Source organism: Pelobates fuscus, chromosome 5 (assembly GCF_036172605.1).
Source record: "Pelobates fuscus isolate aPelFus1 chromosome 5, aPelFus1.pri, whole genome shotgun sequence".
In the NCBI taxonomy this organism is placed as follows: domain Eukaryota; kingdom Metazoa; phylum Chordata; class Amphibia; order Anura; family Pelobatidae; genus Pelobates; species Pelobates fuscus.
The window spans coordinates 346,640,742-346,667,159 of NC_086321.1; the positions used below are offsets into that span (position 1 = coordinate 346,640,742).

At 50.3% G+C, this 26,418-nt stretch overlaps 46 non-coding genes across 46 annotated transcripts; all 46 read left to right on the top strand.

The window, feature by feature from the left end:
• The first annotated feature begins 548 nt into the window (after positions 1–548).
• On the top strand, positions 549–620 carry TRNAD-GUC (transfer RNA aspartic acid (anticodon GUC)). The gene has a single exon. It is a non-coding gene; the product is annotated as a tRNA-Asp (tRNA).
• A 99-nt stretch (positions 621–719) lies between these two features.
• On the top strand, positions 720–793 carry TRNAI-AAU (transfer RNA isoleucine (anticodon AAU)). The gene has a single exon. It is a non-coding gene; the product is annotated as a tRNA-Ile (tRNA).
• An 836-nt stretch (positions 794–1,629) lies between these two features.
• TRNAD-GUC (transfer RNA aspartic acid (anticodon GUC)) lies at positions 1,630–1,701 on the top strand. Its single transcript has one exon. It is a non-coding gene; the product is annotated as a tRNA-Asp (tRNA).
• A 100-nt stretch (positions 1,702–1,801) lies between these two features.
• On the top strand, positions 1,802–1,875 carry TRNAI-AAU (transfer RNA isoleucine (anticodon AAU)). Its single transcript has one exon. It is a non-coding gene; the product is annotated as a tRNA-Ile (tRNA).
• Positions 1,876–2,711: 836 nt separating this feature from the next.
• On the top strand, positions 2,712–2,783 carry TRNAD-GUC (transfer RNA aspartic acid (anticodon GUC)). The gene has a single exon. It is a non-coding gene; the product is annotated as a tRNA-Asp (tRNA).
• Positions 2,784–3,792: 1,009 nt separating this feature from the next.
• TRNAD-GUC (transfer RNA aspartic acid (anticodon GUC)) lies at positions 3,793–3,864 on the top strand. The gene has a single exon. It is a non-coding gene; the product is annotated as a tRNA-Asp (tRNA).
• A 99-nt stretch (positions 3,865–3,963) lies between these two features.
• On the top strand, positions 3,964–4,037 carry TRNAI-AAU (transfer RNA isoleucine (anticodon AAU)). Its single transcript has one exon. It is a non-coding gene; the product is annotated as a tRNA-Ile (tRNA).
• An 836-nt stretch (positions 4,038–4,873) lies between these two features.
• TRNAD-GUC (transfer RNA aspartic acid (anticodon GUC)) lies at positions 4,874–4,945 on the top strand. The gene has a single exon. It is a non-coding gene; the product is annotated as a tRNA-Asp (tRNA).
• Positions 4,946–5,044: 99 nt separating this feature from the next.
• On the top strand, positions 5,045–5,118 carry TRNAI-AAU (transfer RNA isoleucine (anticodon AAU)). Its single transcript has one exon. It is a non-coding gene; the product is annotated as a tRNA-Ile (tRNA).
• Positions 5,119–5,954: 836 nt separating this feature from the next.
• Positions 5,955–6,026, top strand: TRNAD-GUC (transfer RNA aspartic acid (anticodon GUC)). Its single transcript has one exon. It is a non-coding gene; the product is annotated as a tRNA-Asp (tRNA).
• A 99-nt stretch (positions 6,027–6,125) lies between these two features.
• Positions 6,126–6,199, top strand: TRNAI-AAU (transfer RNA isoleucine (anticodon AAU)). Its single transcript has one exon. It is a non-coding gene; the product is annotated as a tRNA-Ile (tRNA).
• Positions 6,200–7,035: 836 nt separating this feature from the next.
• On the top strand, positions 7,036–7,107 carry TRNAD-GUC (transfer RNA aspartic acid (anticodon GUC)). Its single transcript has one exon. It is a non-coding gene; the product is annotated as a tRNA-Asp (tRNA).
• A 99-nt stretch (positions 7,108–7,206) lies between these two features.
• TRNAI-AAU (transfer RNA isoleucine (anticodon AAU)) lies at positions 7,207–7,280 on the top strand. Its single transcript has one exon. It is a non-coding gene; the product is annotated as a tRNA-Ile (tRNA).
• Positions 7,281–8,116: 836 nt separating this feature from the next.
• TRNAD-GUC (transfer RNA aspartic acid (anticodon GUC)) lies at positions 8,117–8,188 on the top strand. The gene has a single exon. It is a non-coding gene; the product is annotated as a tRNA-Asp (tRNA).
• Positions 8,189–8,287: 99 nt separating this feature from the next.
• On the top strand, positions 8,288–8,361 carry TRNAI-AAU (transfer RNA isoleucine (anticodon AAU)). The gene has a single exon. It is a non-coding gene; the product is annotated as a tRNA-Ile (tRNA).
• An 836-nt stretch (positions 8,362–9,197) lies between these two features.
• On the top strand, positions 9,198–9,269 carry TRNAD-GUC (transfer RNA aspartic acid (anticodon GUC)). Its single transcript has one exon. It is a non-coding gene; the product is annotated as a tRNA-Asp (tRNA).
• A 1,009-nt stretch (positions 9,270–10,278) lies between these two features.
• Positions 10,279–10,350, top strand: TRNAD-GUC (transfer RNA aspartic acid (anticodon GUC)). The gene has a single exon. It is a non-coding gene; the product is annotated as a tRNA-Asp (tRNA).
• Positions 10,351–10,450: 100 nt separating this feature from the next.
• On the top strand, positions 10,451–10,524 carry TRNAI-AAU (transfer RNA isoleucine (anticodon AAU)). Its single transcript has one exon. It is a non-coding gene; the product is annotated as a tRNA-Ile (tRNA).
• Positions 10,525–11,360: 836 nt separating this feature from the next.
• TRNAD-GUC (transfer RNA aspartic acid (anticodon GUC)) lies at positions 11,361–11,432 on the top strand. The gene has a single exon. It is a non-coding gene; the product is annotated as a tRNA-Asp (tRNA).
• A 99-nt stretch (positions 11,433–11,531) lies between these two features.
• On the top strand, positions 11,532–11,605 carry TRNAI-AAU (transfer RNA isoleucine (anticodon AAU)). Its single transcript has one exon. It is a non-coding gene; the product is annotated as a tRNA-Ile (tRNA).
• An 836-nt stretch (positions 11,606–12,441) lies between these two features.
• Positions 12,442–12,513, top strand: TRNAD-GUC (transfer RNA aspartic acid (anticodon GUC)). The gene has a single exon. It is a non-coding gene; the product is annotated as a tRNA-Asp (tRNA).
• A 99-nt stretch (positions 12,514–12,612) lies between these two features.
• On the top strand, positions 12,613–12,686 carry TRNAI-AAU (transfer RNA isoleucine (anticodon AAU)). The gene has a single exon. It is a non-coding gene; the product is annotated as a tRNA-Ile (tRNA).
• An 836-nt stretch (positions 12,687–13,522) lies between these two features.
• Positions 13,523–13,594, top strand: TRNAD-GUC (transfer RNA aspartic acid (anticodon GUC)). Its single transcript has one exon. It is a non-coding gene; the product is annotated as a tRNA-Asp (tRNA).
• Positions 13,595–13,693: 99 nt separating this feature from the next.
• TRNAI-AAU (transfer RNA isoleucine (anticodon AAU)) lies at positions 13,694–13,767 on the top strand. Its single transcript has one exon. It is a non-coding gene; the product is annotated as a tRNA-Ile (tRNA).
• An 836-nt stretch (positions 13,768–14,603) lies between these two features.
• On the top strand, positions 14,604–14,675 carry TRNAD-GUC (transfer RNA aspartic acid (anticodon GUC)). The gene has a single exon. It is a non-coding gene; the product is annotated as a tRNA-Asp (tRNA).
• A 99-nt stretch (positions 14,676–14,774) lies between these two features.
• TRNAI-AAU (transfer RNA isoleucine (anticodon AAU)) lies at positions 14,775–14,848 on the top strand. The gene has a single exon. It is a non-coding gene; the product is annotated as a tRNA-Ile (tRNA).
• Positions 14,849–15,684: 836 nt separating this feature from the next.
• On the top strand, positions 15,685–15,756 carry TRNAD-GUC (transfer RNA aspartic acid (anticodon GUC)). The gene has a single exon. It is a non-coding gene; the product is annotated as a tRNA-Asp (tRNA).
• Positions 15,757–15,855: 99 nt separating this feature from the next.
• On the top strand, positions 15,856–15,929 carry TRNAI-AAU (transfer RNA isoleucine (anticodon AAU)). Its single transcript has one exon. It is a non-coding gene; the product is annotated as a tRNA-Ile (tRNA).
• An 836-nt stretch (positions 15,930–16,765) lies between these two features.
• Positions 16,766–16,837, top strand: TRNAD-GUC (transfer RNA aspartic acid (anticodon GUC)). The gene has a single exon. It is a non-coding gene; the product is annotated as a tRNA-Asp (tRNA).
• A 99-nt stretch (positions 16,838–16,936) lies between these two features.
• Positions 16,937–17,010, top strand: TRNAI-AAU (transfer RNA isoleucine (anticodon AAU)). The gene has a single exon. It is a non-coding gene; the product is annotated as a tRNA-Ile (tRNA).
• An 836-nt stretch (positions 17,011–17,846) lies between these two features.
• On the top strand, positions 17,847–17,918 carry TRNAD-GUC (transfer RNA aspartic acid (anticodon GUC)). The gene has a single exon. It is a non-coding gene; the product is annotated as a tRNA-Asp (tRNA).
• Positions 17,919–18,017: 99 nt separating this feature from the next.
• On the top strand, positions 18,018–18,091 carry TRNAI-AAU (transfer RNA isoleucine (anticodon AAU)). Its single transcript has one exon. It is a non-coding gene; the product is annotated as a tRNA-Ile (tRNA).
• Positions 18,092–18,927: 836 nt separating this feature from the next.
• On the top strand, positions 18,928–18,999 carry TRNAD-GUC (transfer RNA aspartic acid (anticodon GUC)). The gene has a single exon. It is a non-coding gene; the product is annotated as a tRNA-Asp (tRNA).
• A 99-nt stretch (positions 19,000–19,098) lies between these two features.
• TRNAI-AAU (transfer RNA isoleucine (anticodon AAU)) lies at positions 19,099–19,172 on the top strand. Its single transcript has one exon. It is a non-coding gene; the product is annotated as a tRNA-Ile (tRNA).
• An 836-nt stretch (positions 19,173–20,008) lies between these two features.
• On the top strand, positions 20,009–20,080 carry TRNAD-GUC (transfer RNA aspartic acid (anticodon GUC)). The gene has a single exon. It is a non-coding gene; the product is annotated as a tRNA-Asp (tRNA).
• Positions 20,081–20,179: 99 nt separating this feature from the next.
• On the top strand, positions 20,180–20,253 carry TRNAI-AAU (transfer RNA isoleucine (anticodon AAU)). Its single transcript has one exon. It is a non-coding gene; the product is annotated as a tRNA-Ile (tRNA).
• Positions 20,254–21,089: 836 nt separating this feature from the next.
• On the top strand, positions 21,090–21,161 carry TRNAD-GUC (transfer RNA aspartic acid (anticodon GUC)). The gene has a single exon. It is a non-coding gene; the product is annotated as a tRNA-Asp (tRNA).
• A 99-nt stretch (positions 21,162–21,260) lies between these two features.
• TRNAI-AAU (transfer RNA isoleucine (anticodon AAU)) lies at positions 21,261–21,334 on the top strand. Its single transcript has one exon. It is a non-coding gene; the product is annotated as a tRNA-Ile (tRNA).
• An 836-nt stretch (positions 21,335–22,170) lies between these two features.
• On the top strand, positions 22,171–22,242 carry TRNAD-GUC (transfer RNA aspartic acid (anticodon GUC)). Its single transcript has one exon. It is a non-coding gene; the product is annotated as a tRNA-Asp (tRNA).
• Positions 22,243–22,341: 99 nt separating this feature from the next.
• TRNAI-AAU (transfer RNA isoleucine (anticodon AAU)) lies at positions 22,342–22,415 on the top strand. The gene has a single exon. It is a non-coding gene; the product is annotated as a tRNA-Ile (tRNA).
• An 836-nt stretch (positions 22,416–23,251) lies between these two features.
• On the top strand, positions 23,252–23,323 carry TRNAD-GUC (transfer RNA aspartic acid (anticodon GUC)). The gene has a single exon. It is a non-coding gene; the product is annotated as a tRNA-Asp (tRNA).
• A 101-nt stretch (positions 23,324–23,424) lies between these two features.
• On the top strand, positions 23,425–23,498 carry TRNAI-AAU (transfer RNA isoleucine (anticodon AAU)). The gene has a single exon. It is a non-coding gene; the product is annotated as a tRNA-Ile (tRNA).
• An 836-nt stretch (positions 23,499–24,334) lies between these two features.
• TRNAD-GUC (transfer RNA aspartic acid (anticodon GUC)) lies at positions 24,335–24,406 on the top strand. The gene has a single exon. It is a non-coding gene; the product is annotated as a tRNA-Asp (tRNA).
• Positions 24,407–24,505: 99 nt separating this feature from the next.
• TRNAI-AAU (transfer RNA isoleucine (anticodon AAU)) lies at positions 24,506–24,579 on the top strand. The gene has a single exon. It is a non-coding gene; the product is annotated as a tRNA-Ile (tRNA).
• Positions 24,580–25,415: 836 nt separating this feature from the next.
• TRNAD-GUC (transfer RNA aspartic acid (anticodon GUC)) lies at positions 25,416–25,487 on the top strand. Its single transcript has one exon. It is a non-coding gene; the product is annotated as a tRNA-Asp (tRNA).
• Positions 25,488–25,586: 99 nt separating this feature from the next.
• Positions 25,587–25,660, top strand: TRNAI-AAU (transfer RNA isoleucine (anticodon AAU)). The gene has a single exon. It is a non-coding gene; the product is annotated as a tRNA-Ile (tRNA).
• Positions 25,661–26,418: the final 758 nt, after the last annotated feature.

Here is a 26,418-nt window from a genome sequence, read left to right on the forward strand (position 1 = left end):
TCCCATAAGTACCCAGAAACATAACACATCCCCGTAAATCTTACATCCCCTGACAGCCCTGATCTGGGTGGACAACATATCCAAAAATCACCCAGATCGGACCAGGGGTTCAGAAATTCTATGGAAGTCATAGTTTTGCCCAGGCGAACGCAGGATTTCATGCCCAAAACAGTTCCACAGAATCGCAGCTAAGTGCCGCTGGGGGACCGGCCGGGAACCGCGAGGTTTTCATGTCGAAAATAGTTCCAGGACGTTCGCGGCTAGGTCCCCCTGAAGCCTATTTGCGGTTTTAGCCCATGCGAACAAGATGGCTGCCACCACGCGTTCGAATGTCGAATGGCGGCCACTTTGACTGTTCGGGAGTTCGAAGAACCAACGTTTAAAGTCCCAATAGGCACAATTAGGGTCTCTCTGCCGCAATAAATTAAAGGGGCCATAGTCACAGGGTAAAAGGCTGGCAAGTAGTCTTCTCCAAAGCCCAGTGGCTTTCGTCACATATCGCAAATATCCTCGTGACTGCGAGCCGCACGCCGTCACTGCACAGCTCATCCTCGTTAGTATAGTGGTGAGTATCCCCGCCTGTCACGCGGGAGACCGGGGTTCGATTCCCCGACGGGGAGTGCTATTTTTATTTCCTTTGGCCGCCTCCTCTAATATGCACAAGACGCGGGAGCATTCGCTTGTGTGGATCAGCATGAACGCCAGCTCCCCCCTGCCGTGGCCGGTTAGCTCAGTTGGTTAGAGCGTGGTGCTAATAACGCCAAGGCCGTGGGTTCGATCCCCACACGGGCCAGTTGCTTTTCTCTCCAGCGATTGTTTAAGCTGTCTCAGAATGCAATTTTAGCGGAGGCAATGAAAACAGTAATTAACATTGCTTTTCTCTCCAGTGATCGTTTAAGCGTCCAGCCGGCAAAAATCTGTCTCAGACCGCAATTTTAGCGGAGGCAATGAAAACAGTAATTAACAGTAAGATACTCCCACATACAGTAAACAATCCCTCCCCTCTGCCCGTGATATAATTCAGGGAGTTAATGCATTAACTTAATTTCCACGGGCAGAAGAAACACCCCTTTTTATAAAGTCCCATAAGTACCCAGAAACATAACACATCCCCGTAAATCTTACATCCCCTGACAGCCCTGATCTGGGTGGACAACATATCCAAAAATCACCCTGATCGGACCAGGGGTTCAGAAATTCTATGGAAGTCATAGTTTTGCCCAGGCGAACGCAGGATTTCATGCCCAAAACAGTTCCACAGAATCGCAGCTAAGTGCCGCTGGGGGACCGGCCGGGAACCGCGAGGTTTTCATGTCGAAAATAGTTCCAGGACGTTCGCGGCTAGGTCTCCCTGAAGCCTATTCGCGGTTTTAGCCCATGCGAACAAGATGGCTGCCACCACGCGTTCGAATGTCGAATGGCGGCCACTTTGACTGTTCGGGAGTTCGAAGAACCAACGTTTAAAGTCCCAATAGGCACAATTAGGGTCTCTCTGCCGCAATAAATTAAAGGGGCCATAGTCACAGGGTAAAAGGCTGGCAAGTAGTCTTCTCCAAAGCCCAGTGGCTTTCGTCACATATCGCAAATATCCTCGTGACTGCGAGCCGCACGCCGTCACTGCACAGCTCATCCTCGTTAGTATAGTGGTGAGTATCCCCGCCTGTCACGCGGGAGACCGGGGTTCGATTCCCCGACGGGGAGTGCTATTTTTATTTCCTTTGGCCGCCTCCTCTAATATGCACAAGACGCGGGAGCATTCGCTTGTGTGGATCAGCATGAACGCCAGCTCCCCCCCTGCCGTGGCCGGTTAGCTCAGTTGGTTAGAGCGTGGTGCTAATAACGCCAAGGCCGTGGGTTCGATCCCCACACGGGCCAGTTGCTTTTCTCTCCAGCGATTGTTTAAGCTGTCTCAGAATGCAATTTTAGCGGAGGCAATGAAAACAGTAATTAACATTGCTTTTCTCTCCAGTGATCGTTTAAGCGTCCAGCCGGCAAAAATCTGTCTCAGACCGCAATTTTAGCGGAGGCAATGAAAACAGTAATTAACAGTAAGATACTCCCACATACAGTAAACAATCCCTCCCCTCTGCCCGTGATATAATTCAGGGAGTTAATGCATTAACTTAATTTCCACGGGCAGAAGAAACACCCCTTTTTATAAAGTCCCATAAGTACCCAGAAACATAACACATCCCCGTAAATCTTACATCCCCTGACAGCCCTGATCTGGGTGGACAACATATCCAAAAATCACCCAGATCGGACCAGGGGTTCAGAAATTCTATGGAAGTCATAGTTTTGCCCAGGCGAACGCAGGATTTCATGCCCAAAACAGTTCCACAGAATCGCAGCTAAGTGCCGCTGGGGGACCGGCCGGGAACCGCGAGGTTTTCATGTCGAAAATAGTTCCAGGACGTTCGCGGCTAGGTCCCCCTGAAGCCTATTCGCGGTTTTAGCCCATGCGAACAAGATGGCTGCCACCACGCGTTCGAATGTCGAATGGCGGCCACTTTGACTGTTCGGGAGTTCGAAGAACCAACGTTTAAAGTCCCAATAGGCACAATTAGGGTCTCTCTGCCGCAATAAATTAAAGGGGCCATAGTCACAGGGTAAAAGGCTGGCAAGTAGTCTTCTCCAAAGCCCAGTGGCTTTCGTCACATATCGCAAATATCCTCGTGACTGCGAGCCGCACGCCGTCACTGCACAGCTCATCCTCGTTAGTATAGTGGTGAGTATCCCCGCCTGTCACGCGGGAGACCGGGGTTCGATTCCCCGACGGGGAGTGCTATTTTTATTTCCTTTGGCCGCCTCCTCTAATATGCACAAGACGCGGGAGCATTCGCTTGTGTGGATCAGCATGAACGCCAGCTCCCCCCTGCCGTGGCCGGTTAGCTCAGTTGGTTAGAGCGTGGTACTAATAACGCCAAGGCCGTGGGTTCGATCCCCACACGGGCCAGTTGCTTTTCTCTCCAGCGATTGTTTAAGCTGTCTCAGAATGCAATTTTAGCGGAGGCAATGAAAACAGTAATTAACATTGCTTTTCTCTCCAGTGATCGTTTAAGCGTCCAGCCGGCAAAAATCTGTCTCAGACCGCAATTTTAGCGGAGGCAATGAAAACAGTAATTAACAGTAAGATACTCCCACATACAGTAAACAATCCCTCCCCTCTGCCCGTGATATAATTCAGGGAGTTAATGCATTAACTTAATTTCCACGGGCAGAAGAAACACCCCTTTTTATAAAGTCCCATAAGTACCCAGAAACATAACACATCCCCGTAAATCTTACATCCCCTGACAGCCCTGATCTGGGTGGACAACATATCCAAAAATCACCCAGATCGGACCAGGGGTTCAGAAATTCTATGGAAGTCATAGTTTTGCCCAGGCGAACGCAGGATTTCATGCCCAAAACAGTTCCACAGAATCGCAGCTAAGTGCCGCTGGGGGACCGGCCGGGAACCGCGAGGTTTTCATGTCGAAAATAGTTCCAGGACATTCGCGGCTAGGTCCCCCTGAAGCCTATTCGCGGTTTTAGCCCATGCGAACAAGATGGCTGCCACCACGCGTTCGAATGTCGAATGGCGGCCACTTTGACTGTTCGGGAGTTCGAAGAACCAACGTTTAAAGTCCCAATAGGCACAATTAGGGTCTCTCTGCCGCAATAAATTAAAGGGGCCATAGTCACAGGGTAAAAGGCTGGCAAGTAGTCTTCTCCAAAGCCCAGTGGCTTTCGTCACATATCGCAAATATCCTCGTGACTGCGAGCCGCACGCCGTCACTGCACAGCTCATCCTCGTTAGTATAGTGGTGAGTATCCCCGCCTGTCACGCGGGAGACCGGGGTTCGATTCCCCGACGGGGAGTGCTATTTTTATTTCCTTTGGCCGCCTCCTCTAATATGCACAAGACGCGGGAGCATTCGCTTGTGTGGATCAGCATGAACGCCAGCTCCCCCCTGCCGTGGCCGGTTAGCTCAGTTGGTTAGAGCGTGGTGCTAATAACGCCAAGGCCGTGGGTTCGATCCCCACACGGGCCAGTTGCTTTTCTCTCCAGCGATTGTTTAAGCTGTCTCAGAATGCAATTTTAGCGGAGGCAATGAAAACAGTAATTAACATTGCTTTTCTCTCCAGTGATCGTTTAAGCGTCCAGCCGGCAAAAATCTGTCTCAGACCGCAATTTTAGCGGAGGCAATGAAAACAGTAATTAACAGTAAGATACTCCCACATACAGTAAACAATCCCTCCCCTCTGCCCGTGATATAATTCAGGGAGTTAATGCATTAACTTAATTTCCACGGGCAGAAGAAACACCCCTTTTTATAAAGTCCCATAAGTACCCAGAAACATAACACATCCCCGTAAATCTTACATCCCCTGACAGCCCTGATCTGGGTGGACAACATATCCAAAAATCACCCAGATCGGACCAGGGGTTCAGAAATTCTATGGAAGTCATAGTTTTGCCCAGGCGAACGCAGGATTTCATGCCCAAAACAGTTCCACAGAATCGCAGCTAAGTGCCGCTGGGGGACCGGCCGGGAACCGCGAGGTTTTCATGTCGAAAATAGTTCCAGGACGTTCGCGGCTAGGTCCCCCTGAAGCCTATTCGCGGTTTTAGCCCATGCGAACAAGATGGCTGCCACCACGCGTTCGAATGTCGAATGGCGGCCACTTTGACTGTTCGGGAGTTCGAAGAACCAACGTTTAAAGTCCCAATAGGCACAATTAGGGTCTCTCTGCCGCAATAAATTAAAGGGGCCATAGTCACAGGGTAAAAGGCTGGCAAGTAGTCTTCTCCAAAGCCCAGTGGCTTTCGTCACATATCGCAAATATCCTCGTGACTGCGAGCCGCACGCCGTCACTGCACAGCTCATCCTCGTTAGTATAGTGGTGAGTATCCCCGCCTGTCACGCGGGAGACCGGGGTTCGATTCCCCGACGGGGAGTGCTATTTTTATTTCCTTTGGCCGCCTCCTCTAATATGCACAAGACGCGGGAGCATTCGCTTGTGTGGATCAGCATGAACGCCAGCTCCCCCCTGCCGTGGCCGGTTAGCTCAGTTGGTTAGAGCGTGGTGCTAATAACGCCAAGGCCGTGGGTTCGATCCCCACACGGGCCAGTTGCTTTTCTCTCCAGCGATTGTTTAAGCTGTCTCAGAATGCAATTTTAGCGGAGGCAATGAAAACAGTAATTAACATTGCTTTTCTCTCCAGTGATCGTTTAAGCGTCCAGCCGGCAAAAATCTGTCTCAGACCGCAATTTTAGCGGAGGCAATGAAAACAGTAATTAACAGTAAGATACTCCCACATACAGTAAACAATCCCTCCCCTCTGCCCGTGATATAATTCAGGGAGTTAATGCATTAACTTAATTTCCACGGGCAGAAGAAACACCCCTTTTTATAAAGTCCCATAAGTACCCAGAAACATAACACATCCCCGTAAATCTTACATCCCCTGACAGCCCTGATCTGGGTGGACAACATATCCAAAAATCACCCAGATCGGACCAGGGGTTCAGAAATTCTATGGAAGTCATAGTTTTGCCCAGGCGAACGCAGGATTTCATGCCCAAAACAGTTCCACAGAATCGCAGCTAAGTGCCGCTGGGGGACCGGCCGGGAACCGCGAGGTTTTCATGTCGAAAATAGTTCCAGGACGTTCGCGGCTAGGTCCCCCTGAAGCCTATTTGCGGTTTTAGCCCATGCGAACAAGATGGCTGCCACCACGCGTTCGAATGTCGAATGGCGGCCACTTTGACTGTTCGGGAGTTCGAAGAACCAACGTTTAAAGTCCCAATAGGCACAATTAGGGTCTCTCTGCCGCAATAAATTAAAGGGGCCATAGTCACAGGGTAAAAGGCTGGCAAGTAGTCTTCTCCAAAGCCCAGTGGCTTTCGTCACATATCGCAAATATCCTCGTGACTGCGAGCCGCACGCCGTCACTGCACAGCTCATCCTCGTTAGTATAGTGGTGAGTATCCCCGCCTGTCACGCGGGAGACCGGGGTTCGATTCCCCGACGGGGAGTGCTATTTTTATTTCCTTTGGCCGCCTCCTCTAATATGCACAAGACGCGGGAGCATTCGCTTGTGTGGATCAGCATGAACGCCAGCTCCCCCCTGCCGTGGCCGGTTAGCTCAGTTGGTTAGAGCGTGGTGCTAATAACGCCAAGGCCGTGGGTTCGATCCCCACACGGGCCAGTTGCTTTTCTCTCCAGCGATTGTTTAAGCTGTCTCAGAATGCAATTTTAGCGGAGGCAATGAAAACAGTAATTAACATTGCTTTTCTCTCCAGTGATCGTTTAAGCGTCCAGCCGGCAAAAATCTGTCTCAGACCGCAATTTTAGCGGAGGCAATGAAAACAGTAATTAACAGTAAGATACTCCCACATACAGTAAACAATCCCTCCCCTCTGCCCGTGATATAATTCAGGGAGTTAATGCATTAACTTAATTTCCACGGGCAGAAGAAACACCCCTTTTTATAAAGTCCCATAAGTACCCAGAAACATAACACATCCCCGTAAATCTTACATCCCCTGACAGCCCTGATCTGGGTGGACAACATATCCAAAAATCACCCAGATCGGACCAGGGGTTCAGAAATTCTATGGAAGTCATAGTTTTGCCCAGGCGAACGCAGGATTTCATGCCCAAAACAGTTCCACAGAATCGCAGCTAAGTGCCGCTGGGGGACCGGCCGGGAACCGCGAGGTTTTCATGTCGAAAATAGTTCCAGGACATTCGCGGCTAGGTCCCCCTGAAGCCTATTCGCGGTTTTAGCCCATGCGAACAAGATGGCTGCCACCACGCGTTCGAATGTCGAATGGCGGCCACTTTGACTGTTCGGGAGTTCGAAGAACCAACGTTTAAAGTCCCAATAGGCACAATTAGGGTCTCTCTGCCGCAATAAATTAAAGGGGCCATAGTCACAGGGTAAAAGGCTGGCAAGTAGTCTTCTCCAAAGCCCAGTGGCTTTCGTCACATATCGCAAATATCCTCGTGACTGCGAGCCGCACGCCGTCACTGCACAGCTCATCCTCGTTAGTATAGTGGTGAGTATCCCCGCCTGTCACGCGGGAGACCGGGGTTCGATTCCCCGACGGGGAGTGCTATTTTTATTTCCTTTGGCCGCCTCCTCTAATATGCACAAGACGCGGGAGCATTCGCTTGTGTGGATCAGCATGAACGCCAGCTCCCCCCTGCCGTGGCCGGTTAGCTCAGTTGGTTAGAGCGTGGTGCTAATAACGCCAAGGCCGTGGGTTCGATCCCCACACGGGCCAGTTGCTTTTCTCTCCAGCGATTGTTTAAGCTGTCTCAGAATGCAATTTTAGCGGAGGCAATGAAAACAGTAATTAACATTGCTTTTCTCTCCAGTGATCGTTTAAGCGTCCAGCCGGCAAAAATCTGTCTCAGACCGCAATTTTAGCGGAGGCAATGAAAACAGTAATTAACAGTAAGATACTCCCACATACAGTAAACAATCCCTCCCCTCTGCCCGTGATATAATTCAGGGAGTTAATGCATTAACTTAATTTCCACGGGCAGAAGAAACACCCCTTTTTATAAAGTCCCATAAGTACCCAGAAACATAACACATCCCCGTAAATCTTACATCCCCTGACAGCCCTGATCTGGGTGGACAACATATCCAAAAATCACCCAGATCGGACCAGGGGTTCAGAAATTCTATGGAAGTCATAGTTTTGCCCAGGCGAACGCAGGATTTCATGCCCAAAACAGTTCCACAGAATCGCAGCTAAGTGCCGCTGGGGGACCGGCCGGGAACCGCGAGGTTTTCATGTCGAAAATAGTTCCAGGACGTTCGCGGCTAGGTCCCCCTGAAGCCTATTCGCGGTTTTAGCCCATGCGAACAAGATGGCTGCCACCACGCGTTCGAATGTCGAATGGCGGCCACTTTGACTGTTCGGGAGTTCGAAGAACCAACGTTTAAAGTCCCAATAGGCACAATTAGGGTCTCTCTGCCGCAATAAATTAAAGGGGCCATAGTCACAGGGTAAAAGGCTGGCAAGTAGTCTTCTCCAAAGCCCAGTGGCTTTCGTCACATATCGCAAATATCCTCGTGACTGCGAGCCGCACGCCGTCACTGCACAGCTCATCCTCGTTAGTATAGTGGTGAGTATCCCCGCCTGTCACGCGGGAGACCGGGGTTCGATTCCCCGACGGGGAGTGCTATTTTTATTTCCTTTGGCCGCCTCCTCTAATATGCACAAGACGCGGGAGCATTCGCTTGTGTGGATCAGCATGAACGCCAGCTCCCCCCTGCCGTGGCCGGTTAGCTCAGTTGGTTAGAGCGTGGTGCTAATAACGCCAAGGCCGTGGGTTCGATCCCCACACGGGCCAGTTGCTTTTCTCTCCAGCGATTGTTTAAGCTGTCTCAGAATGCAATTTTAGCGGAGGCAATGAAAACAGTAATTAACATTGCTTTTCTCTCCAGTGATCGTTTAAGCGTCCAGCCGGCAAAAATCTGTCTCAGACCGCAATTTTAGCGGAGGCAATGAAAACAGTAATTAACAGTAAGATACTCCCACATACAGTAAACAATCCCTCCCCTCTGCCCGTGATATAATTCAGGGAGTTAATGCATTAACTTAATTTCCACGGGCAGAAGAAACACCCCTTTTTATAAAGTCCCATAAGTACCCAGAAACATAACACATCCCCGTAAATCTTACATCCCCTGACAGCCCTGATCTGGGTGGACAACATATCCAAAAATCACCCAGATCGGACCAGGGGTTCAGAAATTCTATGGAAGTCATAGTTTTGCCCAGGCGAACGCAGGATTTCATGCCCAAAACAGTTCCACAGAATCGCAGCTAAGTGCCGCTGGGGGACCGGCCGGGAACCGCGAGGTTTTCATGTCGAAAATAGTTCCAGGACGTTCGCGGCTAGGTCCCCCTGAAGCCTATTCGCGGTTTTAGCCCATGCGAACAAGATGGCTGCCACCACGCGTTCGAATGTCGAATGGCGGCCACTTTGACTGTTCGGGAGTTCGAAGAACCAACGTTTAAAGTCCCAATAGGCACAATTAGGGTCTCTCTGCCGCAATAAATTAAAGGGGCCATAGTCACAGGGTAAAAGGCTGGCAAGTAGTCTTCTCCAAAGCCCAGTGGCTTTCGTCACATATCGCAAATATCCTCGTGACTGCGAGCCGCACGCCGTCACTGCACAGCTCATCCTCGTTAGTATAGTGGTGAGTATCCCCGCCTGTCACGCGGGAGACCGGGGTTCGATTCCCCGACGGGGAGTGCTATTTTTATTTCCTTTGGCCGCCTCCTCTAATATGCACAAGACGCGGGAGCATTCGCTTGTGTGGATCAGCATGAACGCCAGCTCCCCCCTGCCGTGGCCGGTTAGCTCAGTTGGTTAGAGCGTGGTACTAATAACGCCAAGGCCGTGGGTTCGATCCCCACACGGGCCAGTTGCTTTTCTCTCCAGCGATTGTTTAAGCTGTCTCAGAATGCAATTTTAGCGGAGGCAATGAAAACAGTAATTAACATTGCTTTTCTCTCCAGTGATCGTTTAAGCGTCCAGCCGGCAAAAATCTGTCTCAGACCGCAATTTTAGCGGAGGCAATGAAAACAGTAATTAACAGTAAGATACTCCCACATACAGTAAACAATCCCTCCCCTCTGCCCGTGATATAATTCAGGGAGTTAATGCATTAACTTAATTTCCACGGGCAGAAGAAACACCCCTTTTTATAAAGTCCCATAAGTACCCAGAAACATAACACATCCCCGTAAATCTTACATCCCCTGACAGCCCTGATCTGGGTGGACAACATATCCAAAAATCACCCAGATCGGACCAGGGGTTCAGAAATTCTATGGAAGTCATAGTTTTGCCCAGGCGAACGCAGGATTTCATGCCCAAAACAGTTCCACAGAATCGCAGCTAAGTGCCGCTGGGGGACCGGCCGGGAACCGCGAGGTTTTCATGTCGAAAATAGTTCCAGGACGTTCGCGGCTAGGTCCCCCTGAAGCCTATTCGCGGTTTTAGCCCATGCGAACAAGATGGCTGCCACCACGCGTTCGAATGTCGAATGGCGGCCACTTTGACTGTTCGGGAGTTCGAAGAACCAACGTTTAAAGTCCCAATAGGCACAATTAGGGTCTCTCTGCCGCAATAAATTAAAGGGGCCATAGTCACAGGGTAAAAGGCTGGCAAGTAGTCTTCTCCAAAGCCCAGTGGCTTTCGTCACATATCGCAAATATCCTCGTGACTGCGAGCCGCACGCCGTCACTGCACAGCTCATCCTCGTTAGTATAGTGGTGAGTATCCCCGCCTGTCACGCGGGAGACCGGGGTTCGATTCCCCGACGGGGAGTGCTATTTTTATTTCCTTTGGCCGCCTCCTCTAATATGCACAAGACGCGGGAGCATTCGCTTGTGTGGATCAGCATGAACGCCAGCTCCCCCCCTGCCGTGGCCGGTTAGCTCAGTTGGTTAGAGCGTGGTGCTAATAACGCCAAGGCCGTGGGTTCGATCCCCACACGGGCCAGTTGCTTTTCTCTCCAGCGATTGTTTAAGCTGTCTCAGAATGCAATTTTAGCGGAGGCAATGAAAACAGTAATTAACATTGCTTTTCTCTCCAGTGATCGTTTAAGCGTCCAGCCGGCAAAAATCTGTCTCAGACCGCAATTTTAGCGGAGGCAATGAAAACAGTAATTAACAGTAAGATACTCCCACATACAGTAAACAATCCCTCCCCTCTGCCCGTGATATAATTCAGGGAGTTAATGCATTAACTTAATTTCCACGGGCAGAAGAAACACCCCTTTTTATAAAGTCCCATAAGTACCCAGAAACATAACACATCCCCGTAAATCTTACATCCCCTGACAGCCCTGATCTGGGTGGACAACATATCCAAAAATCACCCAGATCGGACCAGGGGTTCAGAAATTCTATGGAAGTCATAGTTTTGCCCAGGCGAACGCAGGATTTCATGCCCAAAACAGTTCCACAGAATCGCAGCTAAGTGCCGCTGGGGGACCGGCCGGGAACCGCGAGGTTTTCATGTCGAAAATAGTTCCAGGACGTTCGCGGCTAGGTCCCCCTGAAGCCTATTCGCGGTTTTAGCCCATGCGAACAAGATGGCTGCCACCACGCGTTCGAATGTCGAATGGCGGCCACTTTGACTGTTCGGGAGTTCGAAGAACCAACGTTTAAAGTCCCAATAGGCACAATTAGGGTCTCTCTGCCGCAATAAATTAAAGGGGCCATAGTCACAGGGTAAAAGGCTGGCAAGTAGTCTTCTCCAAAGCCCAGTGGCTTTCGTCACATATCGCAAATATCCTCGTGACTGCGAGCCGCACGCCGTCACTGCACAGCTCATCCTCGTTAGTATAGTGGTGAGTATCCCCGCCTGTCACGCGGGAGACCGGGGTTCGATTCCCCGACGGGGAGTGCTATTTTTATTTCCTTTGGCCGCCTCCTCTAATATGCACAAGACGCGGGAGCATTCGCTTGTGTGGATCAGCATGAACGCCAGCTCCCCCCTGCCGTGGCCGGTTAGCTCAGTTGGTTAGAGCGTGGTGCTAATAACGCCAAGGCCGTGGGTTCGATCCCCACACGGGCCAGTTGCTTTTCTCTCCAGCGATTGTTTAAGCTGTCTCAGAATGCAATTTTAGCGGAGGCAATGAAAACAGTAATTAACATTGCTTTTCTCTCCAGTGATCGTTTAAGCGTCCAGCCGGCAAAAATCTGTCTCAGACCGCAATTTTAGCGGAGGCAATGAAAACAGTAATTAACAGTAAGATACTCCCACATACAGTAAACAATCCCTCCCCTCTGCCCGTGATATAATTCAGGGAGTTAATGCATTAACTTAATTTCCACGGGCAGAAGAAACACCCCTTTTTATAAAGTCCCATAAGTACCCAGAAACATAACACATCCCCGTAAATCTTACATCCCCTGACAGCCCTGATCTGGGTGGACAACATATCCAAAAATCACCCTGATCGGACCAGGGGTTCAGAAATTCTATGGAAGTCATAGTTTTGCCCAGGCGAACGCAGGATTTCATGCCCAAAACAGTTCCACAGAATCGCAGCTAAGTGCCGCTGGGGGACCGGCCGGGAACCGCGAGGTTTTCATGTCGAAAATAGTTCCAGGACGTTCGCGGCTAGGTCCCCCTGAAGCCTATTCGCGGTTTTAGCCCATGCAAACAAGATGGCTGCCACCACGCGTTCGAATGTCGAATGGCGGCCACTTTGACTGTTCGGGAGTTCGAAGAACCAACGTTTAAAGTCCCAATAGGCACAATTAGGGTCTCTCTGCCGCAATAAATTAAAGGGGCCATAGTCACAGGGTAAAAGGCTGGCAAGTAGTCTTCTCCAAAGCCCAGTGGCTTTCGTCACATATCGCAAATATCCTCGTGACTGCGAGCCTCACGCCGTCACTGCACAGCTCATCCTCGTTAGTATAGTGGTGAGTATCCCCGCCTGTCACGCGGGAGACCGGGGTTCGATTCCCCGACGGGGAGTGCTATTTTTATTTCCTTTGGCCGCCTCCTCTAATATGCACAAGACGCGGGAGCATTCGCTTGTGTGGATCAGCATGAACGCCAGCTCCCCCCTGCCGTGGCCGGTTAGCTCAGTTGGTTAGAGCGTGGTGCTAATAACGCCAAGGCCGTGGGTTCGATCCCCACACGGGCCAGTTGCTTTTCTCTCCAGCGATTGTTTAAGCTGTCTCAGAATGCAATTTTAGCGGAGGCAATGAAAACAGTAATTAACATTGCTTTTCTCTCCAGTGATCGTTTAAGCGTCCAGCCGGCAAAAATCTGTCTCAGACCGCAATTTTAGCGGAGGCAATGAAAACAGTAATTAACAGTAAGATACTCCCACATACAGTAAACAATCCCTCCCCTCTGCCCGTGATATAATTCAGGGAGTTAATGCATTAACTTAATTTCCACGGGCAGAAGAAACACCCCTTTTTATAAAGTCCCATAAGTACCCAGAAACATAACACATCCCCGTAAATCTTACATCCCCTGACAGCCCTGATCTGGGTGGACAACATATCCAAAAATCACCCAGATCGGACCAGGGGTTCAGAAATTCTATGGAAGTCATAGTTTTGCCCAGGCGAACGCAGGATTTCATGCCCAAAACAGTTCCACAGAATCGCAGCTAAGTGCCGCTGGGGGACCGGCCGGGAACCGCGAGGTTTTCATGTCGAAAATAGTTCCAGGACGTTCGCGGCTAGGTCCCCCTGAAGCCTATTCGCGGTTTTAGCCCATGCGAACAAGATGGCTGCCACCACGCGTTCGAATGTCGAATGGCGGCCACTTTGACTGTTCGGGAGTTCGAAGAACCAACGTTTAAAGTCCCAATAGGCACAATTAGGGTCTCTCTGCCGCAATAAATTAAAGGGGCCATAGTCACAGGGTAAAAGGCTGGCAAGTAGTCTTCTCCAAAGCCCAGTGGCTTTCGTCACATATCGCAAATATCCTCGTGACTGCGAGCCGCACGCCGTCACTGCACAGCTCATCCTCGTTAGTATAGTGGTGAGTATCCCCGCCTGTCACGCGGGAGACCGGGGTTCGATTCCCCGATGGGGAGTGCTATTTTTATTTCCTTTGGCCGCCTCCTCTAATATGCACAAGACGCGGGAGCATTCGCTTGTGTGGATCAGCATGAACGCCAGCTCCCCCCTGCCGTGGCCGGTTAGCTCAGTTGGTTAGAGCGTGGTGCTAATAACGCCAAGGCCGTGGGTTCGATCCCCACACGGGCCAGTTGCTTTTCTCTCCAGCGATTGTTTAAGCTGTCTCAGAATGCAATTTTAGCGGAGGCAATGAAAACAGTAATTAACATTGCTTTTCTCTCCAGTGATCGTTTAAGCGTCCAGCCGGCAAAAATCTGTCTCAGACCGCAATTTTAGCGGAGGCAATGAAAACAGTAATTAACAGTAAGATACTCCCACATACAGTAAACAATCCCTCCCCTCTGCCCGTGATATAATTCAGGGAGTTAATGCATTAACTTAATTTCCACGGGCAGAAGAAACACCCCTTTTTATAAAGTCCCATAAGTACCCAGAAACATAACACATCCCTGTAAATCTTACATCCCCTGACAGCCCTGATCTGGGTGGACAACATATCCAAAAATCACCCAGATCGGACCAGGGGTTCAGAAATTCTATGGAAGTCATAGTTTTGCCCAGGCGAACGCAGGATTTCATGCCCAAAACAGTTCCACAGAATCGCAGCTAAGTGCCGCTGGGGGACCGGCCGGGAACCGCGAGGTTTTCATGTCGAAAATAGTTCCAGGACGTTCGCGGCTAGGTCCCCCTGAAGCCTATTCGCGGTTTTAGCCCATGCGAACAAGATGGCTGCCACCACGCGTTCGAATGTCGAATGGCGGCCACTTTGACTGTTCGGGAGTTCGAAGAACCAACGTTTAAAGTCCCAATAGGCACAATTAGGGTCTCTCTGCCGCAATAAATTAAAGGGGCCATAGTCACAGGGTAAAAGGCTGGCAAGTAGTCTTCTCCAAAGCCCAGTGGCTTTCGTCACATATCGCAAATATCCTCGTGACTGCGAGCCGCACGCCGTCACTGCACAGCTCATCCTCGTTAGTATAGTGGTGAGTATCCCCGCCTGTCACGCGGGAGACCGGGGTTCGATTCCCCGACGGGGAGTGCTATTTTTATTTCCTTTGGCCGCCTCCTCTAATATGCACAAGACGCGGGAGCATTCGCTTGTGTGGATCAGCATGAACGCCAGCTCCCCCCTGCCGTGGCCGGTTAGCTCAGTTGGTTAGAGCGTGGTGCTAATAACGCCAAGGCCGTGGGTTCGATCCCCACACGGGCCAGTTGCTTTTCTCTCCAGCGATTGTTTAAGCTGTCTCAGAATGCAATTTTAGCGGAGGCAATGAAAACAGTAATTAACATTGCTTTTCTCTCCAGTGATCGTTTAAGCGTCCAGCCGGCAAAAATCTGTCTCAGACCGCAATTTTAGCGGAGGCAATGAAAACAGTAATTAACAGTAAGATACTCCCACATACAGTAAACAATCCCTCCCCTCTGCCCGTGATATAATTCAGGGAGTTAATGCATTAACTTAATTTCCACGGGCAGAAGAAACACCCCTTTTTATAAAGTCCCATAAGTACCCAGAAACATAACACATCCCCGTAAATCTTACATCCCCTGACAGCCCTGATCTGGGTGGACAACATATCCAAAAATCACCCAGATCGGACCAGGGGTTCAGAAATTCTATGGAAGTCATAGTTTTGCCCAGGCGAACGCAGGATTTCATGCCCAAAACAGTTCCACAGAATCGCAGCTAAGTGCCGCTGGGGGACCGGCCGGGAACCGCGAGGTTTTCATGTCGAAAATAGTTCCAGGACGTTCGCGGCTAGGTCCCCCTGAAGCCTATTCGCGGTTTTAGCCCATGCGAACAAGATGGCTGCCACCACGCGTTCGAATGTCGAATGGCGGCCACTTTGACTGTTCGGGAGTTCGAAGAACCAACGTTTAAAGTCCCAATAGGCACAATTAGGGTCTCTCTGCCGCAATAAATTAAAGGGGCCATAGTCACAGGGTAAAAGGCTGGCAAGTAGTCTTCTCCAAAGCCCAGTGGCTTTCGTCACATATCGCAAATATCCTCGTGACTGCGAGCCGCACGCCGTCACTGCACAGCTCATCCTCGTTAGTATAGTGGTGAGTATCCCCGCCTGTCACGCGGGAGACCGGGGTTCGATTCCCCGATGGGGAGTGCTATTTTTATTTCCTTTGGCCGCCTCCTCTAATATGCACAAGACGCGGGAGCATTCGCTTGTGTGGATCAGCATGAACGCCAGCTCCCCCCTGCCGTGGCCGGTTAGCTCAGTTGGTTAGAGCGTGGTGCTAATAACGCCAAGGCCGTGGGTTCGATCCCCACACGGGCCAGTTGCTTTTCTCTCCAGCGATTGTTTAAGCTGTCTCAGAATGCAATTTTAGCGGAGGCAATGAAAACAGTAATTAACATTGCTTTTCTCTCCAGTGATCGTTTAAGCGTCCAGCCGGCAAAAATCTGTCTCAGACCGCAATTTTAGCGGAGGCAATGAAAACAGTAATTAACAGTAAGATACTCCCACATACAGTAAACAATCCCTCCCCTCTGCCCGTGATATAATTCAGGGAGTTAATGCATTAACTTAATTTCCACGGGCAGAAGAAACACCCCTTTTTATAAAGTCCCATAAGTACCCAGAAACATAACACATCCCTGTAAATCTTACATCCCCTGACAGCCCTGATCTGGGTGGACAACATATCCAAAAATCACCCAGATCGGACCAGGGGTTCAGAAATTCTATGGAAGTCATAGTTTTGCCCAGGCGAACGCAGGATTTCATGCCCAAAACAGTTCCACAGAATCGCAGCTAAGTGCCGCTGGGGGACCGGCCGGGAACCGCGAGGTTTTCATGTCGAAAATAGTTCCAGGACGTTCGCGGCTAGGTCCCCCTGAAGCCTATTCGCGGTTTTAGCCCATGCGAACAAGATGGCTGCCACCACGCGTTCGAATGTCGAATGGCGGCCACTTTGACTGTTCGGGAGTTCGAAGAACCAACGTTTAAAGTCCCAATAGGCACAATTAGGGTCTCTCTGCCGCAATAAATTAAAGGGGCCATAGTCACAGGGTAAAAGGCTGGCAAGTAGTCTTCTCCAAAGCCCAGTGGCTTTCGTCACATATCGCAAATATCCTCGTGACTGCGAGCCTCACGCCGTCACTGCACAGCTCATCCTCGTTAGTATAGTGGTGAGTATCCCCGCCTGTCACGCGGGAGACCGGGGTTCGATTCCCCGACGGGGAGTGCTATTTTTATTTCCTTTGGCCGCCTCCTCTAATATGCACAAGACGCGGGAGCATTCGCTTGTGTGGATCAGCATGAACGCCAGCTCCCCCCTGCCGTGGCCGGTTAGCTCAGTTGGTTAGAGCGTGGTGCTAATAACGCCAAGGCCGTGGGTTCGATCCCCACACGGGCCAGTTGCTTTTCTCTCCAGCGATTGTTTAAGCTGTCTCAGAATGCAATTTTAGCGGAGGCAATGAAAACAGTAATTAACATTGCTTTTCTCTCCAGTGATCGTTTAAGCGTCCAGCCGGCAAAAATCTGTCTCAGACCGCAATTTTAGCGGAGGCAATGAAAACAGTAATTAACAGTAAGATACTCCCACATACAGTAAACAATCCCTCCCCTCTGCCCGTGATATAATTCAGGGAGTTAATGCATTAACTTAATTTCCACGGGCAGAAGAAACACCCCTTTTTATAAAGTCCCATAAGTACCCAGAAACATAACACATCCCCGTAAATCTTACATCCCCTGACAGCCCTGATCTGGGTGGACAACATATCCAAAAATCACCCAGATCGGACCAGGGGTTCAGAAATTCTATGGAAGTCATAGTTTTGCCCAGGCGAACGCAGGATTTCATGCCCAAAACAGTTCCACAGAATCGCAGCTAAGTGCCGCTGGGGGACCGGCCGGGAACCGCGAGGTTTTCATGTCGAAAATAGTTCCAGGACGTTCGCGGCTAGGTCCCCCTGAAGCCTATTCGCGGTTTTAGCCCATGCGAACAAGATGGCTGCCACCACGCGTTCGAATGTCGAATGGCGGCCACTTTGACTGTTCGGGAGTTCGAAGAACCAACGTTTAAAGTCCCAATAGGCACAATTAGGGTCTCTCTGCCGCAATAAATTAAAGGGGCCATAGTCACAGGGTAAAAGGCTGGCAAGTAGTCTTCTCCAAAGCCCAGTGGCTTTCGTCACATATCGCAAATATCCTCGTGACTGCGAGCCGCACGCCGTCACTGCACAGCTCATCCTCGTTAGTATAGTGGTGAGTATCCCCGCCTGTCACGCGGGAGACCGGGGTTCGATTCCCCGATGGGGAGTGCTATTTTTATTTCCTTTGGCCGCCTCCTCTAATATGCACAAGACGCGGGAGCATTCGCTTGTGTGGATCAGCATGAACGCCAGCTCCCCCCTGCCGTGGCCGGTTAGCTCAGTTGGTTAGAGCGTGGTGCTAATAACGCCAAGGCCGTGGGTTCGATCCCCACACGGGCCAGTTGCTTTTCTCTCCAGCGATTGTTTAAGCTGTCTCAGAATGCAATTTTAGCGGAGGCAATGAAAACAGTAATTAACATTGCTTTTCTCTCCAGTGATCGTTTAAGCGTCCAGCCGGCAAAAATCTGTCTCAGACCGCAATTTTAGCGGAGGCAATGAAAACAGTAATTAACAGTAAGATACTCCCACATACAGTAAACAATCCCTCCCCTCTGCCCGTGATATAATTCAGGGAGTTAATGCATTAACTTAATTTCCACGGGCAGAAGAAACACCCCTTTTTATAAAGTCCCATAAGTACCCAGAAACATAACACATCCCTGTAAATCTTACATCCCCTGACAGCCCTGATCTGGGTGGACAACATATCCAAAAATCACCCAGATCGGACCAGGGGTTCAGAAATTCTATGGAAGTCATAGTTTTGCCCAGGCGAACGCAGGATTTCATGCCCAAAACAGTTCCACAGAATCGCAGCTAAGTGCCGCTGGGGGACCGGCCGGGAACCGCGAGGTTTTCATGTTGAAAATAGTTCCAGGACGTTCGCGGCTAGGTCCCCCTGAAGCCTATTCGCGGTTTTAGCCCATGCGAACAAGATGGCTGCCACCACGCGTTCGAATGTCGAATGGCGGCCACTTTGACTGTTCGGGAGTTCGAAGAACCAACGTTTAAAGTCCCAATAGGCACAATTAGGGTCTCTCTGCCGCAATAAATTAAAGGGGCCATAGTCACAGGGTAAAAGGCTGGCAAGTAGTCTTCTCCAAAGCCCAGTGGCTTTCGTCACATATCGCAAATATCCTCGTGACTGCGAGCCTCACGCCGTCACTGCACAGCTCATCCTCGTTAGTATAGTGGTGAGTATCCCCGCCTGTCACGCGGGAGACCGGGGTTCGATTCCCCGACGGGGAGTGCTATTTTTATTTCCTTTGGCCGCCTCCTCTAATATGCACAAGACGCGGGAGCATTCGCTTGTGTGGATCAGCATGAACGCCAGCTCCCCCCTGCCGTGGCCGGTTAGCTCAGTTGGTTAGAGCGTGGTGCTAATAACGCCAAGGCTGTGGGTTCGATCCCCACACGGGCCAGTTGCTTTTCTCTCCAGCGATTGTTTAAGCTGTCTCAGAATGCAATTTTAGCGGAGGCAATGAAAACAGTAATTAACATTGCTTTTCTCTCCAGTGATCGTTTAAGCGTCCAGCCGGCAAAAATCTGTCTCAGACCGCAATTTTAGCGGAGGCAATGAAAACAGTAATTAACAGTAAGATACTCCCACATACAGTAAACAATCCCTCCCCTCTGCCCGTGATATAATTCAGGGAGTTAATGCATTAACTTAATTTCCACGGGCAGAAGAAACACCCCTTTTTATAAAGTCCCATAAGTACCCAGAAACATAACACATCCCCGTAAATCTTACATCCCCTGACAGCCCTGATCTGGGTGGACAACATATCCAAAAATCACCCAGATCGGACCAGGGGTTCAGAAATTCTATGGAAGTCATAGTTTTGCCCAGGCGAACGCAGGATTTCATGCCCAAAACAGTTCCACAGAATCGCAGCTAAGTGCCGCTGGGGGACCGGCCGGGAACCGAGAGGTTTTCATGTCGAAAATAGTTCCAGGACGTTCGCGGCTAGGTCCCCCTGAAGCCTATTCGCGGTTTTAGCCCATGCGAACAAGATGGCTGCCACCACGCGTTCGAATGTCGAATGGCGGCCACTTTGACTGTTCGGGAGTTCGAAGAACCAACGTTTAAAGTCCCAATAGGCACAATTAGGGTCTCTCTGCCGCAATAAATTAAAGGGGCCATAGTCACAGGGTAAAAGGCTGGCAAGTAGTCTTCTCCAAAGCCCAGTGGCTTTCGTCACATATCGCAAATATCCTCGTGACTGCGAGCCGCACGCCGTCACTGCACAGCTCATCCTCGTTAGTATAGTGGTGAGTATCCCCGCCTGTCACGCGGGAGACCGGGGTTCGATTCCCCGATGGGGAGTGCTATTTTTATTTCCTTTGGCCGCCTCCTCTAATATGCACAAGACGCGGGAGCATTCGCTTGTGTGGATCAGCATGAACGCCAGCTCCCCCCTGCCGTGGCCGGTTAGCTCAGTTGGTTAGAGCGTGGTGCTAATAACGCCAAGGCCGTGGGTTCGATCCCCACACGGGCCAGTTGCTTTTCTCTCCAGCGATTGTTTAAGCTGTCTCAGAATGCAATTTTAGCGGAGGCAATGAAAACAGTAATTAACATTGCTTTTCTCTCCAGTGATCGTTTAAGCGTCCAGCCGGCAAAAATCTGTCTCAGACCGCAATTTTAGCGGAGGCAATGAAAACAGTAATTAACAGTAAGATACTCCCACATACAGTAAACAATCCCTCCCCTCTGCCCGTGATATAATTCAGGGAGTTAATGCATTAACTTAATTTCCACGGGCAGAAGAAACACCCCTTTTTATAAAGTCCCATAAGTACCCAGAAACATAACACATCCCTGTAAATCTTACATCCCCTGACAGCCCTGATCTGGGTGGACAACATATCCAAAAATCACCCAGATCGGACCAGGGGTTCAGAAATTCTATGGAAGTCATAGTTTTGCCCAGGCGAACGCAGGATTTCATGCCCAAAACAGTTCCACAGAATCGCAGCTAAGTGCCGCTGGGGGACCGGCCGGGAACCGCGAGGTTTTCATGTCGAAAATAGTTCCAGGACGTTCGCGGCTAGGTCCCCCTGAAGCCTATTCGCGGTTTTAGCCCATGCGAACAAGATGGCTGCCACCACGCGTTCGAATGTCGAATGGCGGCCACTTTGACTGTTCGGGAGTTCGAAGAACCAACGTTTAAAGTCCCAATAGGCACAATTAGGGTCTCTCTGCCGCAATAAATTAAAGGGGCCATAGTCACAGGGTAAAAGGCTGGCAAGTAGTCTTCTCCAAAGCCCAGTGGCTTTCGTCACATATCGCAAATATCCTCGTGACTGCGAGCCGCACGCCGTCACTGCACAGCTCATCCTCGTTAGTATAGTGGTGAGTATCCCCGCCTGTCACGCGGGAGACCGGGGTTCGATTCCCCGATGGGGAGTGCTATTTTTATTTCCTTTTGCCGCCTCCTCTAATATGCACAAGACGCGGGAGCATTCGCTTGTGTGGATCAGCATGAACGCCAGCTCCCCCCTGCCGTGGCCGGTTAGCTCAGTTGGTTAGAGCGTGGTGCTAATAACGCCAAGGCCGTGGGTTCGATCCCCACACGGGCCAGTTGCTTTTCTCTCCAGCGATTGTTTAAGCTGTCTCAGAATGCAATTTTAGCGGAGGCAATGAAAACAGTAATTAACATTGCTTTTCTCTCCAGTGATCGTTTAAGCGTCCAGCCGGCAAAAATCTGTCTCAGACCGCAATTTTAGCGGAGGCAATGAAAACAGTAATTAACAGTAAGATACTCCCACATACAGTAAACAATCCCTCCCCTCTGCCCGTGATATAATTCAGGGAGTTAATGCATTAACTTAATTTCCACGGGCAGAAGAAACACCCCTTTTTATAAAGTCCCATAAGTACCCAGAAACATAACACATCCCCGTAAATCTTACATCCCCTGACAGCCCTGATCTGGGTGGACAACATATCCAAAAATCACCCAGATCGGACCAGGGGTTCAGAAATTCTATGGAAGTCATAGTTTTGCCCAGGCGAACGCAGGATTTCATGCCCAAAACAGTTCCACAGAATCGCAGCTAAGTGCCGCTGGGGGACCGGCCGGGAACCGCGAGGTTTTCATGTCGAAAATAGTTCCAGGACGTTCGCGGCTAGGTCCCCCTGAAGCCTATTCGCGGTTTTAGCCCATGCGAACAAGATGGCTGCCACCACGCGTTCGAATGTCGAATGGCGGCCACTTTGACTGTTCGGGAGTTCGAAGAACCAACGTTTAAAGTCCCAATAGGCACAATTAGGGTTTCTCTGCCGCAATAAATTAAAGGGGCCATAGTCACAGGGTAAAAGGCTGGCAAGTAGTCTTCTCCAAAGCCCAGTGGCTTTCGTCACATATCGCAAATATCCTCGTGACTGCGAGCCGCACGCCGTCACTGCACAGCTCATCCTCGTTAGTATAGTGGTGAGTATCCCCGCCTGTCACGCGGGAGACCGGGGTTCGATTCCCCGACGGGGAGTGTTATTTTTATTTCCTTTGGCCGCCTCCTCTAATATGCAGAAGACGCGGGAGCATTCGCTTGTGTGGATCAGCATGAACGCCAGCTCCCCCCTGCCGTGGCCGGTTAGCTCAGTTGGTTAGAGCGTGGTGCTAATAACGCCAAGGCCGTGGGTTCAATCCCCACACGGGCCAGTTGCTTTTCTCTCCAGCGATTGTTTAAGCTGTCTCAGAATGCAATTTTAGCGGAGGCAATGAAAACAGTAATTAACATTGCTTTTCTCTCCAGTGATCGTTTAAGCGTCCAGTCGGCAAAAATCTGTCTCAGACCGCAATTTTAGCGGAGGCAATGAAAACAGTAATTAACAGTAAGATACTCCCACATACAGTAAACAATCCCTCCCCTCTGCCCGTGATATAATTCAGGGAGTTAATGCATTAACTTAATTTCCACGGGCAGAAGAAACACCCCTTTTTATAAAGTCCCATAAGTACCCAGAAACATAACACATCCCCGTAAATCTTACATCCCCTGACAGCCCTGATCTGGGTGGACAACATATCCAAAAATCACCCTGATCGGACCAGGGGTTCAGAAATTCTATGGAAGTCATAGTTTTGCCCAGGCGAACGCAGGATTTCATGCCCAAAACAGTTCCACAGAATCGCAGCTAAGTGCCGCTGGGGGACCGGCCGGGAACCGCGAGGTTTTCATGTCGAAAATAGTTCCAGGACGTTCGCGGCTAGGTCTCCCTGAAGCCTATTCGCGGTTTTAGCCCATGCGAACAAGATGGCTGCCACCACGCGTTCGAATGTCGAATGGCGGCCACTTTGACTGTTCGGGAGTTCGAAGAACCAACGTTTAAAGTCCCAATAGGCACAATTAGGGTCTCTCTGCCGCAATAAATTAAAGGGGCCATAGTCACAGGGTAAAAGGCTGGCAAGTAGTCTTCTCCAAAGCCCAGTGGCTTTCGTCACATATCGCAAATATCCTCGTGACTGCGAGCCGCACGCCGTCACTGCACAGCTCATCCTCGTTAGTATAGTGGTGAGTATCCCCGCCTGTCACGCGGGAGACCGGGGTTCGATTCCCCGACGGGGAGTGCTATTTTTATTTCCTTTGGCCGCCTCCTCTAATATGCACAAGACGCGGGAGCATTCGCTTGTGTGGATCAGCATGAACGCCAGCTCCCCCCCCTGCCGTGGCCGGTTAGCTCAGTTGGTTAGAGCGTGGTGCTAATAACGCCAAGGCCGTGGGTTCGATCCCCACACGGGCCAGTTGCTTTTCTCTCCAGCGATTGTTTAAGCTGTCTCAGAATGCAATTTTAGCGGAGGCAATGAAAACAGTAATTAACATTGCTTTTCTCTCCAGTGATCGTTTAAGCGTCCAGCCGGCAAAAATCTGTCTCAGACCGCAATTTTAGCGGAGGCAATGAAAACAGTAATTAACAGTAAGATACTCCCACATACAGTAAACAATCCCTCCCCTCTGCCCGTGATATAATTCAGGGAGTTAATGCATTAACTTAATTTCCACGGGCAGAAGAAACACCCCTTTTTATAAAGTCCCATAAGTACCCAGAAACATAACACATCCCCGTAAATCTTACATCCCCTGACAGCCCTGATCTGGGTGGACAACATATCCAAAAATCACCCAGATCGGACCAGGGGTTCAGAAATTCTATGGAAGTCATAGTTTTGCCCAGGCGAACGCAGGATTTCATGCCCAAAACAGTTCCACAGAATCGCAGCTAAGTGCCGCTGGGGGACCGGCCGGGAACCGCGAGGTTTTCATGTCGAAAATAGTTCCAGGACATTCGCGGCTAGGTCCCCCTGAAGCCTATTCGCGGTTTTAGCCCATGCGAACAAGATGGCTGCCACCACGCGTTCGAATGTCGAATGGCGGCCACTTTGACTGTTCGGGAGTTCGAAGAACCAACGTTTAAAGTCCCAATAGGCACAATTAGGGTCTCTCTGCCGCAATAAATTAAAGGGGCCATAGTCACAGGGTAAAAGGCTGGCAAGTAGTCTTCTCCAAAGCCCAGTGGCTTTCGTCACATATCGCAAATATCCTCGTGACTGCGAGCCGCACGCCGTCACTGCACAGCTCATCCTCGTTAGTATAGTGGTGAGTATCCCCGCCTGTCACGCGGGAGACCGGGGTTCGATTCCCCGACGGGGAGTGCTATTTTTATTTCCTTTGGCCGCATCCTCTAATATGCACAAGACGCGGGAGCATTCGCTTGTGTGGATCAGCATGAACGCCAGCTCCCCCCTGCCGTGGCCGGTTAGCTCAGTTGGTTAGAGCGTGGTGCTAATAACGCCAAGGCCGTGGGTTCGATCCCCACACGGGCCAGTTGCTTTTCTCTCCAGCGATTGTTTAAGCTGTCTCAGAATGCAATTTTAGCGGAGGCAATGAAAACAGTAATTAACATTGCTTTTCTCTCCAGTGATCGTTTAAGCGTCCAGCCGGCAAAAATCTGTCTCAGACCGCAATTTTAGCGGAGGCAATGAAAACAGTAATTAACAGTAAGATACTCCCACATACAGTAAACAATCCCTCCCCTCTGCCCGTGATATAATTCAGGGAGTTAATGCATTAACTTAATTTCCACGGGCAGAAGAAACACCCCTTTTTATAAAGTCCCATAAGTACCCAGAAACATAACACATCCCCGTAAATCTTACATCCCCTGACAGCCCTGATCTGGGTGGACAACATATCCAAAAATCACCCAGATCGGACCAGGGGTTCAGAAATTCTATGGAAGTCATAGTTTTGCCCAGGCGAACGCAGGATTTCATGCCCAAAACAGTTCCACAGAATCGCAGCTAAGTGCCGCTGGGGGACCGGCCGGGAACCGCGAGGTTTTCATGTCGAAAATAGTTCCAGGACATTCGCGGCTAGGTCCCCCTGAAGCCTATTCGCGGTTTTAGCCCATGCGAACAAGATGGCTGCCACCACGCGTTCGAATGTCGAATGGCGGCCACTTTGACTGTTCGGGAGTTCGAAGAACCAACGTTTAAAGTCCCAATAGGCACAATTAGGGTCTCTCTGCCGCAATAAATTAAAGGGGCCATAGTCACAGGGTAAAAGGCTGGCAAGTAGTCTTCTCCAAAGCCCAGTGGCTTTCGTCACATATCGCAAATATCCTCGTGACTGCGAGCCGCACGCCGTCACTGCACAGCTCATCCTCGTTAGTATAGTGGTGAGTATCCCCGCCTGTCACGCGGGAGACCGGGGTTCGATTCCCCGACGGGGAGTGCTATTTTTATTTCCTTTGGCCGCCTCCTCTAATATGCACAAGACGCGGGAGCATTCGCTTGTGTGGATCAGCATGAACGCCAGCTCCCCCCTGCCGTGGCCGGTTAGCTCAGTTGGTTAGAGCGTGGTGCTAATAACGCCAAGGCCGTGGGTTCGATCCCCACACGGGCCAGTTGCTTTTCTCTCCAGCGATTGTTTAAGCTGTCTCAGAATGCAATTTTAGCGGAGGCAATGAAAACAGTAATTAACATTGCTTTTCTCTCCAGTGATCGTTTAAGCGTCCAGCCGGCAAAAATCTGTCTCAGACCGCAATTTTAGCGGAGGCAATGAAAACAGTAATTAACAGTAAGATACTCCCACATACAGTAAACAATCCCTCCCCTCTGCCCGTGATATAATTCAGGGAGTTAATGCATTAACTTAATTTCCACGGGCAGAAGAAACACCCCTTTTTATAAAGTCCCATAAGTACCCAGAAACATAACACATCCCCGTAAATCTTACATCCCCTGACAGCCCTGATCTGGGTGGACAACATATCCAAAAATCACCCAGATCGGACCAGGGGTTCAGAAATTCTATGGAAGTCATAGTTTTGCCCAGGCGAACGCAGGATTTCATGCCCAAAACAGTTCCACAGAATCGCAGCTAAGTGCCGCTGGGGGACCGGCCGGGAACCGCGAGGTTTTCATGTCGAAAATAGTTCCAGGACATTCGCGGCTAGGTCCCCCTGAAGCCTATTCGCGGTTTTAGCCCATGCGAACAAGATGGCTGCCACCACGCGTTCGAATGTCGAATGGCGGCCACTTTGACTGTTCGGGAGTTCGAAGAACCAACGTTTAAAGTCCCAATAGGCACAATTAGGGTCTCTCTGCCGCAATAAATTAAAGGGGCCATAGTCACAGGGTAAAAGGCTGGCAAGTAGTCTTC